Source organism: Pan troglodytes, chromosome 14 (assembly GCF_028858775.2).
Source record: "Pan troglodytes isolate AG18354 chromosome 14, NHGRI_mPanTro3-v2.0_pri, whole genome shotgun sequence".
Taxonomy (NCBI): Eukaryota; Metazoa; Chordata; class Mammalia; order Primates; family Hominidae; genus Pan; species Pan troglodytes.
In genome coordinates this window covers 95,144,738-95,157,840 of record NC_072412.2, presented here as the reverse complement: position 1 = coordinate 95,157,840, position 13,103 = coordinate 95,144,738, and the positions used below count along the sequence as shown (strand labels likewise).

At 37.7% G+C, this 13,103-nt stretch overlaps 1 long non-coding RNA gene across 1 annotated transcript; it reads right to left on the bottom strand.

Moving 5' to 3' along the window:
* Nucleotides 1-701: 701 nt before the first annotated feature.
* Nucleotides 702-5,106, bottom strand: LOC107967946 (uncharacterized). Its single transcript, XR_001708804.3, has 2 exons — nt 1,817-5,106; nt 702-951 (listed from the first exon to the last, which is right to left on the bottom strand). It is a non-coding gene; the product is annotated as an uncharacterized LOC107967946 (long non-coding RNA).
* Nucleotides 5,107-13,103: the final 7,997 nt, after the last annotated feature.

Sequence of the window (13,103 nt, the reverse complement as noted above, 5' to 3'; positions counted from 1 at the left end):
GCTAGGAGGCTGATCACCTCACATATCCTGGAAATATTTAATTAGCTCCTCTCCACCACACCCCTAAGAGCAATTCCTTACCATTCTAAATGCACAGATGCAACTTGGAAATGCACAAGAAGAAAAGATAGGGCATAAAGGCTTCTTTGCTGGGTACCTCCAACATGAGGATCTCAAGTGCCAAGGGCCTAGTTTTGATAATATGGGAAGAAATAGAAGAGAGTAAGTGTATTTCATCTCTAGACACCTCTTGCTCACTGTTGCCGGGAAATGTTACAGACTTTGCATCATTTGTCTGTATGTGTCATTTCATTCATTTTAAAACTCCCTTTAACAGATCTAATTTTTTTAATTGAGAGGTAAAAGGTGGATATATTTTCAGTGTACTTATCTGATTTTTTAAAACGTGTAAAACATGACTATCAATAATGTAGTAAACATTGACTCTTTTCTTCTTATATATTCATATACCTAATATTTCCTAGTAATGTTCTAGTTCAGTTTTTAACTTTTTCTCTTATTATTTTATTTGTCTTTTGTTGATACTTTATACTTTCATATTACTTTATCTATTAAAATATATTTAAAATTTATTTATTCATTTAAAAATCGTATTATATAATTTAAGCACAATATAATATTTAACAAAGTAATAAAATTGATTCATAATAATTATCAAATTTGAAGAAAGAGGCTACATATAAGAAAACAGTATATATTCTATATGAGAAAGGCAGGGCTTGCTCTTGCTCAAGGCCTGTTTCTAGGCCATGAGACATCTTTCTATAAATTAGAAAAATGGTTCTTTTTATGGATGGATCCAGCTCTGCAACTAGAAATCTTAATGAATAGACAGCGCTTTATGTGCAGGAAAATGGTACTGGATGCATGACTTGAAGTACAGCACACAAGCTTCATTCCATCTCCTTTACTCCCCTTGGTCAGGAACCTCTGTGTAATGCAAAATTCATACATATATATGATCATATTGCTTGTAGCACTCCTTCTAACCTCTCTATAGCACAAAATTAGTTTAATTTAAAAGTAAAAGTTAGAAATAATGTCACAAAATTACTTCAACTGCAAGATATATTAGTTTGTCAGGCCAAAATTTCTACCCATATCCAACTACCCAACTATACATACTAACTCCTGCAACTTGCCTTTGCAAATGCAAAATAACTATGCTTCTTTCCATGGCAACCCCTCTGAACTGAGACAACACTCTCTTTATATCTCATTTACTAAATGTCCTTTAAAATATGTAGAAGCACTTAAGCTTTCTGTAAAAACCTTAGCACAAAACGAAATAGAAAGTAGAATGTGTTCACGAACCTACTTCTCGTTATCAGCCCGAATTTAGTCTACATTCGAATTTAGTCTACATAACAAATACCTGTTAGAATGGAAGCCAACAGGTATTTGAACTTTCTTAGTGCAACTCTCAGAGAAACAACACAAGAGTGTGACATAATGGGCACCAGAATCACATTTCCAACAATTTTGTAAGTTTCCTATTCTCCTGGGTACGTCCTCTTAAACAAACAAAAAGTATTTAATTCACTTCCATCCAAACAAATTAAGAAAACAAGTTTCCTCTGGACTTTGCCTCATTTTGTTCTACAAATCTCTTCCAAAATTAAAACCTCTTATGACAGATATATACCCCCTTATTTTACACGGTATTACTCTTGGAATTCTATCTATAACCCTCATGATAGATGTATTGCATTCCTCTCAAACTGCTTGCATTTCCCTCATCTTTTGATGTTATCTCAATGAATCCTTTTCTTGCTATTCTAGGAATTTTCTGTACCATTGTGCCCAGAATTGGTTCCTTCCGGTGGGTTCTTTGTCTCGCTGACGTCAAGAATGAAGCTGTGGATTCTCGTGGTGAGTGTTACAGTTCTTAGAGATGGTGTGTCTGGAGTTTGTTCCTTCAGACGTTCAGATGTGTCCAGAGTTCCTTCCTTCCGGTGGGTTCATGGTCTCGCTGACTTCAGGAATGAAACCACAGACCTTCACAGTGAGTGTTACAGCTCTTAAAGGTGGCGTGTCTGAAGTTGTTTGTTCCCCCCGCAGGTGGGTTCGTGGTCTGACTGACTTCAGGAGTGAAGCCGCATGCCTTCACAGTGAGTGTTACAGCTCATAAAGGTAGTACAGATCCAAAGAGGGAGCAGCAGCAAGATGTACTGTGAAGACTGAAAGAACAAACCTTCCACAGAGTGGAAGGGGACCGGAGTGGGTTGCGCTCCTGGCTCTGGTGGCCAGCTTTTATTCCCTTATTTGGCCCTGCCCACATCCTGCTGATTGGTCCATTTTACAGAGTGCTGATTGGTCCATTTTACAGAGTGCTGATTGGTTCATTTTACAGAGTGCTGATTGTTGCATTTACAATCCTTTAGCTAGACACAGAGCACTGATTGGTGTTTTACAGAGTGCTGACTGCTGCATTTACAATCCTCTAGCTAGACAGAAAAGTTCTCCAAGTCCCCACTCGACCCAGGAAGTCCAGCTGGCTTCACCTCTCACCATTTCTCATTTCTCCATTGCAATATTTCAAAATGCCCTGTCCTGTAGCTGCCTGTGAGGTTGTAAACATCAATACAATAACATTCATAAAGAACTTACAATGTAGAGGCCTTATGCCAAAGTGTCTTTCATATTTAACAACCCAGGCAACAACAGCAACATCATCAAGAATAAATATTATCGTTTACTCTTAATCCTTTCTAGGTAATGCCCCACTTCTTTTGATCATGCCTGACATATAGAAAAAAAATGTGACTCTCTTAAATTCCAATTCTTTTCTGCTCTCAGTGCTATATGTACAACCCAGCTAATCTCCAAACTTTATATCCAAAGATCACATTTCATTCTTTGCTTCGATCACTTAGAATTTTGATAATAAAATTCTCTTATGAAATGCTTTGCTTTGTTGCCATGACACTAGTCTCTCTCTGAGTCTTCTTTATATGATGAAACTTTACTACCCATGATCCAACAGACTAATTTTCCTTTACTTACGTTTAAATCATTTTTGCACTAGGTTATTTCTTAAACCCTCTTGCCTCTTCATATTCGTGTTCTCTTCTTGTGTACTCCAAAAAGAATGTCAATAATCATGAGCACAGAGAAAACCCTGTTTTCTCTCTTTGCACATTTCAAAAAGAGTAAGAACGATCAGGCATGCTATAGTAATTTTGTGTTTATTGGTTAATATTTGAAGTGTTTAACAAGAATTATTTAAAATGGTTACTCCCATCGGTATGTCTTTATGGTTATCTATAGGAATTATACTAACCATGAAGGTTTTATACAAGGATACAATTCTCTACCTTTTAATGAGTTCTTGTCTTCCCTAACAGTTGTATTGGCAGTGATTAATTTTAATTTATTTCCCATATTAAATATAGATTGTGCATTTCAAAAGAGAAATGCTTAGTATCTCAAATGTTGGCCACTCACCCTTAGGTACTCATCTATTTTCTGCTTCTGTAGATTACTGAATTGGCTAATTACTTCAAAGCACTGTGTCTAGAATTCATTTCTGTTAAATGCTGATAATGTCTGAGTAGCAATAAGCATTTATCTACAAGATGTTTTTGTAGAATCAAAATGCCCTATATGTGTCATTTCATAACAAATAAAAGAAAAAAATTAAAATCCCAAAGCTCTTAGTGATAGTATAAGTTCCTCTGTCTACAGTGGCCTTGATTATGACAGCATGGATTAACAATCACCAAAGCCAGATATAAATTGTAATTGATGAAATAAAGACAGCTGGTTCATGAATATAAGAACATAAGAGTTGGGCATTGACTGATTGGAATGACATTTTTTGGATTAAAAAATTTATAAAATTTTTATTTTTTCTTTGCTTCAGAGAACAGAGAAAAACATTGTTTTCTGAAAAACAATTCTGCAAAAACATTGACATTAACAAAAAACACACCCGCTTGGAAAAGAGGATAACATGTTGGTCAATTGTTAAATTATATTTACTTTGATATGTCTCTGCAGGTTAAATCAATACCTGTATGAAGCTTGAAGTTCACATTTATTATGGAGGGCACTTGTAAAAGTGTATTTGAAGCCTGTAAGAGCCAGAAGGACTCAGTCATATGCTGCCTTCTGTGCCTGATGTTTTCTTTTGAACTAGGGAGAGACGTGAACATACAGTCTGTTATTGTAGTTTATGCACAAAGACTCAAATAAGAAAGATGTGGGTGTATGTATAAGAAAAGGTTTAGAAAACTTGGCATATTTTCTATGAATGTTAAGAACTTGTATTATTGTAATTCTGTAAGTCTAAATGCAATTGAAGGAGGCAAACATCTCTATGTATAATGAGATTAACTGAAACATAATTGAACAAAACTGGAAATAAAGAAAAATCTATCAATAATTAAGAAATAATGCTATTTTCTTCTAATGAAGTCATAATGTTCTCTCATTTTTAAATTCAGAAAGTAGTAACTCCAATATAAAGCACCTATAGCAGCAATCTCAGGCACTTCATTACCTGACATAATACCTTACAGTATAAAACTGTTGAGATCTAAAAATATGCAACCAGTTAAATCCGCATCCTTATTTATTTTAAGACAGTATTAAAATCATGACATTGAAAAGAATAATAATATGATATGATATGACATAATGTGATGTGATATGACATACATAATATAAAATAATATAATATATCATATCTTACTCCACATTTTGGGTTACTTGCAGAATGCTAGTATTGAACTTGGGTTGAATTCTTTGGAACAGAATGATATGGCTCAGAAAGAAAGGGAGTTAAACTAAATCCAGCGACCATCTCAGGCATTCCAGGATGAGATATTATACGATTAAAAATACAGAATTTGCCGAGGCGGGTGGATCACGAGGTCAGGAGATTGAGATCATGCTGGCTAACACGGTGAAACCCTGTCTCTACTAAAAAATAAAAAATTTAGCCGGGTGTGGTGGCACGTGCCTGTAGTCCCAGCTACTTGGGAGGCTGAGGCAGGAGAATTGCTTTAACCTGGGAGGCAGAGGTTGCAGTGAGCTGAGATCATGCCACTGCACTCTAGCCTGGGCGACAGAGTGAGACTCCATCTCAGAAAACAAAAAACAAAAACAAAACCCAGAATTTATGACAAAAGTAATTAAACACATATAAAATCATACATATCACTGTGTTGATGCATACTGTTCTGAAATTCTCTGTACTTGATTAAAAAAAAAAAACCAAATGCACATAGTGTAACTTCCATACACGAAGCCTCTTTTCTTCATCTTCGTGGCATCCATTATGGCACTTTCTGCTGAACCTAAACAGCTCATGTCCTTGTTAAAAGAAAGTTTCTAGTGGAGAGTACACAGGATATCTACTAACTAAGGCAGGACACTATGTTTGATGTCTAGATGGAGACACAAATACACATAGAGGGAGGTAGGAGTTTATAGACAAAAAAGTAGAGTATTTGGTATTATATGAATCTAAATATTAATTTGGGTCTACCAGTTACTTATTTTATGCTTTCTTCATCTGTAATATTGGGATAATACTACTCGACTTTTAAAATATTAAGCACAGTGCTTTGCATGTGGTAGGGATTTAACATTTTAAAATGCTTACATTAAGGTAGTATTTTAGTCAAAGCTGTGCCTTTGAAATAGCTAAGCATCCTGTCATAGGTTACTAATATAAGTCAGGCATACTGTGAAATGCTTCTGGAAGGAGTTTCAGGTTTGTAAGACAGAGGATTCCATCTTTTAAATTTACTACCCCCAGCAAGAGTCATAGAAAGGAACATATCTATATTCTTTTGTTTTTTGGCAATTATTGCATTCATGGCAAGTATCTAAATATTTATTCAATAAGAAAAAGATCCATCTTTTCTTAGAAAACATGTCAAAAGGAAATGCTGTTGGCCCTGATCTTGGATCTACATATTCCTGCAAAGATACACCCCACTGCAATAAAAGGGACTAATGCATGCATCAGAATTACTGCAAAAAAAATACTGCCTTTCCTGACACAGAATTAGTGATCAAAATCAAAATTGTGAACCTCACCAATTGTAGTTTTTGATGTTATACATCTGAGTGGAAGCAAATTTGATAATGTAGTTGTCCAATTAGACATGGAGCATTAACTGCTCATTGCGATGAAGAAGGCAGGATATCTTATGTGGAGTTAGAGAATGGCTTAGATGAAGTACAAGGGCAGAGTTATAGACTTTTTTAAAGGGTAGTTTTATAATGGTTCTGACAAAAATGAAAGAAAGCACAAAAATCTCTCTTTGGAAAACACAGATGCTGTCATCTTCATACCAGCTCTTTTTTTTGTTAATGACCTCTAGCTTAACTTCCAAATATACTAAAACCATCCCTAGTTTTTATGTGCTCAGAGACATCAATGAGCCAATACCATTGACTTTGTTTATGGCTTGGTGCCAAAAGAAATGTGTTATATTTGATATATCCATTCTCACTATTAAAGAGGTTATCTATCAAATCTACATCTGAGGACATCTACATTGATGCAGGAAATTTTGATTAATGAAGCTCCCTCATCACAAAGTAAAATGAAGCACACAGTGACATTAGTGAGAAAACTAGGGCTGTCAGTTTTCTCTATATTGTCTGTGAAGTTGCTAAGCTCAGCATTTCTTATAACATCTGGGCCACAACTGATACCGAGCTCCTCTGTGAAGGGATTTACTTCTGGACCCTTATCACTCCACCCTTATCCAATTATATGTACTTTTTCCACTTCCTCTTAATATCTGGATAAACATAGACTTGTTGTGGTAGCAATTGCACTGAACAAAGAGAATATTTAGTTTTCCTTCAGTTCTAAATATAGACTGCATGAAAATAACTTCACATAGTATAGGAATATAATGAAAACTCATTTTCTGTTTGAATTAGCCATTTCTGTTTGAATTTTTCCCATGGATAGCATTTAAGGACACCGACAAACACTGCACAGAATTTTACAACCAGATATCTGTGAGAAATTGTGATTTATTTTCGCTACCGAGATATACTACACCCCAAACCCAGATAAAGTGTCAGAATTTAATAGAAATGCATACTAGAATCAACAAAAGTGCGTACAATGATGCTTCTTGAAGGTTCATGATAACATGATAACCCTTTCCCTAATAATGTATGTTAGTGTGTAGGGGTGTGTGTGTGTGTGTGTGTGTGTGTGTGTGTGTTGGGGGGTGTGGCGATGCAGAATAATCGCAGAATAATCTTCTTAGAGCTGAACTCTCATCCACTCTCAGATGGTTTTGGTTTTCCAGCATTAACTTTGTAAGAGGTTCTTTTCATTCATTCTTTTTTCCTTGTGTTTTTTTTTTTAATTTTGGGGAATTTGTTGACATAGTGCCTTCAATAACCCTAGCCCCTAAATATTATTTATTTCCTTACATTCACTGGTAGTGTTAGTAAATAGAAAAGTCATATTTTTCTGAATATTGGTTATAATTTGTTTGGCTATAATGTATCCAACACATTTTACTGTGATATGAAAAAAATAATAAAATTATTATGTGTCAATTTAGAATCTGCTTTTTCCCAAATTTATTGATAATGCTTTTCTGAACCCTTTCAAATTTAAATAAATTTTAAAGATATACCTCCAGGTAGTACATATTCCTGAATATAGTGGAATATCTGCAAACACAAGTCTTTGCAAAGAGGCCTGAGTTTCAGCAATTTTCCATGGCACCTCTAAATTTTGAAAAACTCATTGTATAAATGAATGTGTTTATCCACTTTCCTACTCTAAGAGTATCTGCTAAACTGAAACTGAACTAGCTTCCTACTAAGCAATCTAGGGCATTCTGTATATAAGAGAATTTAAACAAACCAATATTTTGCAATAATCTGCACACATATTAATTTTCTCTGATTTTATCTGCCCTATAACAATACTCAATTAACATGGGCTTGGTACTTTGAGATACTACTATTAAGTAGCAATTCTTTAATGAGATCCTTCAAATAATTGACTTTCCTTGACAAAAATAATTACTGTAGAACACTGCCCAATCATTCTGGGCAGTGAAAATGTTAGATGAAACTGCCACTCTAGCCATAGGTTATTTCACATCTCAATAATGAAGGATAAAAAATGGCTCTCAGCTAAAATTTTGTAGGTATTGTAGAATTATAGGAGCTAAAGCTATTCAAATCAGACCTTTTGTCTTTTAATCAGCTAGTGTAAGAGAGAAGTTGCCTCATACTGCCTTGCAGCCTCTATCTCCTGGTTTCCCAGGATGCACTAAACGTGTAGTTCAATTTAAAGTAGTTACCAGTCACCGGCTGAAACCACCAAATCGTGAACCAAACCTTTAAGTGGAAGGAGCTAGTCCCTTTAATTCTGGCAACTTCTGATAGGTTAGTAGTGTTGAATAATATTCAATAGCAGTGTACTGTTCAGAAATTCTCTCATCTCCAAAACCACTACACATAATTCCAAGTACACTATAATACCCCCATGAATAGATGGGCCTCTTCTTAAAATTTACATAATCCTAGTCCTATCAGAGTACACAATAAAACATTAATACAAATGTATTCATTTTCTTTAACAGCTCCATAAAGTGATTTGATAAATTGATTACAGGGTTTCTTATACCTTAGTTATTTGGGTATAACCTAAGTCCTTAGCAACTCCACAAGCTTTGTATAATTTTACTTCTTCAAAACTCAATTAGAGTTTGAATTTCTGGATCTGCAGAGAATGTCCTATTTGCATTTGCTTCCTTTTCCTAATACTACTTCTTCATTGTCTCCACATGTTTCTATTGTCATTCTACACTAATATTTCTATCTCCTATTAAAATAGAATAAAACAACAACTAATGAAACAAATAAAACTTGCCAAATATCCTTAAAAACTCAGCAATTTCCATGACACCTCTTTGGGTTTATAAATTAGGCAGCACCAGCACCCTTCTGTGAATTTCCTCCTGGCAGATTCTGCTCCCAGTGAGAAGACACAGCAACTTTACATCCCAAGGGTCTACAAGACTAAATACATAAATAAGCAAACATCTCTTATGTTGCAGTTTGCTCTTTTTCTCAAACAACTGGGAGAGTAAAATACATTTAATGCTACTCAATTACTTTTGGGGGGCTACTTTTTCAAATGATTTATACACAAAAATGATTTGCATTTCTCTTGCTACATAATCTTGAGCTTATTCCAAACAAACAAAAAAACCCTTCACTCCTACCAAGGTCACACTAAAATAGGGCATGCTAATTGTTTTTCTCCATTTACAGGTTTCATTTTGGGGTTGCAAACTGTTGGTAAGGAAAAAGACCAAGGGAGATTGGTAGGAGTTGTATCATGTTGGTAAAGGTGAAGGCAATATCCATGATTGTAGTAAATTTTACTGGAATGGAAAACCAAGGGCTTGGCTTTATTTATAGCTGTCTACTACATTTTGTACTTATTAAAAAGTAAAATTAACCAACAACTAAAGTTCAGATATTTATTTTCAGATGGGTGAGGTTTTCAGTTTCCTTTGACTACATCTCACTTATTTATTTTATCATTTTTATTTCTGTCCTGCTGCTTGCAGGACTCAAAACAAATTTTCTTTTCTTTTTTTTTTTTTTGAGATGGAGTCTTGCCCTGTCGCCCAGGCTGGAGTGCAGTGGCGCGATCTAGGCTCACTGTAAGCTCCTCCTCCCGGGTTCACGCCATTCTCTTGCCTCAGCCTCCGGAGTAGCTGGGACTACAGGCACCCGCCACCAAGCCCGGCTAATTTTTTTTTTTTTTTGTATTTTTAGTAGAGACGGGGTTTCACCGTGTTAGCCAGGATGGTCTCGATCTCCTGACCTCATGATCCACCCGCCTCGGCCTCCCAAAGTGCTGGGATTACAGGCTTGAGCCACCGCTCCCGGCCAACAAATTTTCTTAAACATATTTTCTTTGTCTATAGAAAGAACATTACATTTTGGTTTACACAAAAATTCAGTACTATGAAGTTTGAAAACAATAAAGTGAATATGAGAAATTTTCTAAACGGAAGATGTAAACATTACAATCCTTGGATTCTATTCAAGCTAAGTATGAGTTTATTAACCAACAGAATTCTTAACTGCGATGAGGCTGACAGGCAGTCATAAGATGTATAGAAACATAATTATTAGCAGTTTTTAATTAAATCATTTTGCTTCCTTCGAAAGAGTTATTTTATTTTATTACACGTGCTACTTTAAGCGATTTCAATCCCTTGTAAAAGTAAGTCAGCCAGGCGCGGTGGCTCATGCCTGTAATCCCAGCACTTTGGGAAGCCGAGGCGGGTGGATCACGAGGTCAGGATATCGAGACCATCCTGGCTAACACAGTGAAACCCCGTCTCTACTAAAAATACAAAAAATTAGCCGGGCGTGATGGCGGGTGCCTGTGGGCCCAGCTACTCAGGAGGCTGAGGCAGGAGAATAGCATGAACCCGGGAGGCAGAGCTTGCAGTGAGCCTAGACCGCGCCACTGCACTCCAGCCTGGGTGACAGAGCAAGACTCCGTCTCAAAAAAAAAAAAAAAAAAAAAAAAAAAGTCAATGCTCAATTTTTTTTTCCTGCGGTTAAACTCTCAGCACAATTCCCTGAGTAGACAAAAAAAAAAAGTACAACCATAGGCTTATTGTTGCTAAGAGAAAGAAAGCATGGGGAGGGACAGATAGTTAACTAGACGCAGCCACAAAACACTCCTCCCACACACACACACACACCAAAAAAACCCACAAAAATATTGAGTAATCCGTCACACTTAGAGGAGATTTTTTAAGAGAAAACACTGAAAGTCAACAGAGAAGTGCCACAGACACTGAGGTTGAAGACGGAGGAAGCTGAGGCGCCTGCGTGGAGTTGCTGAATGCCAGGACCAGCTCCTGGTCCTGAACAGGTTCTAAGGAAGGGTTGAGTGAAAGAGCTCTTGCGTACTACACTACTGCTGTGGACCTCTGGGATCCTAACTACAAGAGATCCCATTACTCCCATAGGCATTCGTATTGACAAGGGGAACTGCCTGGAGAGTGGGCAGAGGCAGCTCAAACCTGTACAAAGTCCCGAAGGTTTTACGCATAGGGCTGCTACAGCCAAATGCTATCATAGGTGCCCATCTTTCAAGGCTTTCTATCTTGCTCTGAATGACTCTAGTCCCTGCTGAGCTGGGCTGGGAGAGACAAGGGCTGCCTTTCCTTCAAGACTGATCTGATTTGCATGCCCCCTTGTCTGCCTGCCCCTCCCAAAGTCTGTGACTGGCCGCTCCCACAAGAGTGGGCACACAGCACAACTTTCACTGCCCCACCCGAGTGTTTTGCCAGTGGCCTGAGAGCAATTTGGCCCCTCTAGCACAGTGAGTGCTCAACCCCAAGGGATGAGAGGACACAGCCACAGGCCTGTGCTCAACCCCTCAGTCATCAAGCACACTGCCCAGGGATATTGAACTGAAATCTGTGGCCTGAGCTTGAGGCAGGGAGGTGCCTCACTCTCAGAACTCTGAGAAAAGTTAGGACCGGGTTTGTGCACCGGGGCACTAGAACTAGGCATCTCTCCCTCTGCAACACAACTCAAGAAAGGGTGTAGCCTGTTGGCCAGCCACAGCTTCTGTCCAAGAGAGCTCTGTGGCCCAGAATACCTGGAACAGCCCAGCACTCTTGGCACAGGATTTCTTAGGATAAAATTAGCTTGTTAAGCCTGCTCCTGGGAAAGACATTGAAAGGAAATCCAGGCAGGAGAGCACAAGCTAGGTGGTCCCCACAACCATCTGCTGGGCAAAACACCCCAGGCCATTGGTGCCACACCAGCTTCACACTTCCAACACACTGCAGTGCCTGGGGATCCTCCTCCCTTGACCCACTGTATCTCTAGACCACCCACAGAAATGCCACACAACATACTTTGACTCTACCAAGCTCAGAGGACCAACAGATCCCTAGGGAGTTGCCGGCCTAATGGTGACCTACCTTCAGCTCAAGCTGCCCCTATGGAATGGGGAAGAGCAGCCCACCAGGGCCCCACTTAGGGCTAAGTAAAGGTAGGAATGGTTCCAGTGATTTCCGGGGGTTCCCCCAAGGCCTAGGAGCAAACATGGTGAGGGGGTCATCTCTTGTCCCCTCTCCCTATCCCCAGAGCACTGCCGCAAATGAACTGGAATACGGAAGAGGCACGTGGCTGTGTGAGAGCCTCTCTGCTGGTCTTTACACTTAAATATCACCTGATGGATTGCACCAAAAAAAAAAAAAAAAAAAAAAAGCCTTCAGCATGCATCACCTGTGAAACCAAATGCAAGAAACTAGCCACAATGAAGGAACCCATACAGAGCTTTGGCCCTTTGAAAACACCCAGAAATGAAGCCAATAGACTATTCACAACATATGCCACAATCAAACCCTCAAGGGAAAAAATAAAAACAATAAAAAACAAAAAACACACCCAAATGACAGCAACTTCAAAAAGAAAAAGAAACACCAGCCTTCTCAGATGAGAAGAAATTAGCTGTATTTTTAGTTCTTAGAGAAATCTCCAAACTGCTTTCCACAGTGGCTGAACTAATTTACATTCCCACCAACAGTGCATAAGCATTCCCTTTTCTCTGCAGCTCCTCCAACATCTGTTGTCTTTTGACTTTTTAATAATAGCCATTTTGACTAGTGTGAGATGGTTTCTTCTTGTGGTTTTCAGGTATTTTTTTCACATGCTTCTTGGCTGCTTGTATGTCTTCTTTTGAGAAGTATCTATTCATTTCTTGCCTGTTTTTTAATGGAATTATTTTTAAGGTTTTGCTTATTGGTTTATTTAAGTTTCTTATAGATTTTAGATATTAGACCTTTGTCAGATATAATACATAGTTTGCTAATATTTTCTCACATTCTGTAGATTGTCTGCTTATTCTTTTTATAATTTATTTTGCTGTGCACAAGAACTTTGGCAATTCAAAAAGTCATAGCATTTCTTTACCTCCAAAGGATTCCACAAGCTCTCCAGCAATAGATCCTAAACAGATTGAATTGCCTGAGACAAGAGACATAGAATTCAGAGTCTGAATGGCAACTAAATTCAAGAGAAAGTTGAAA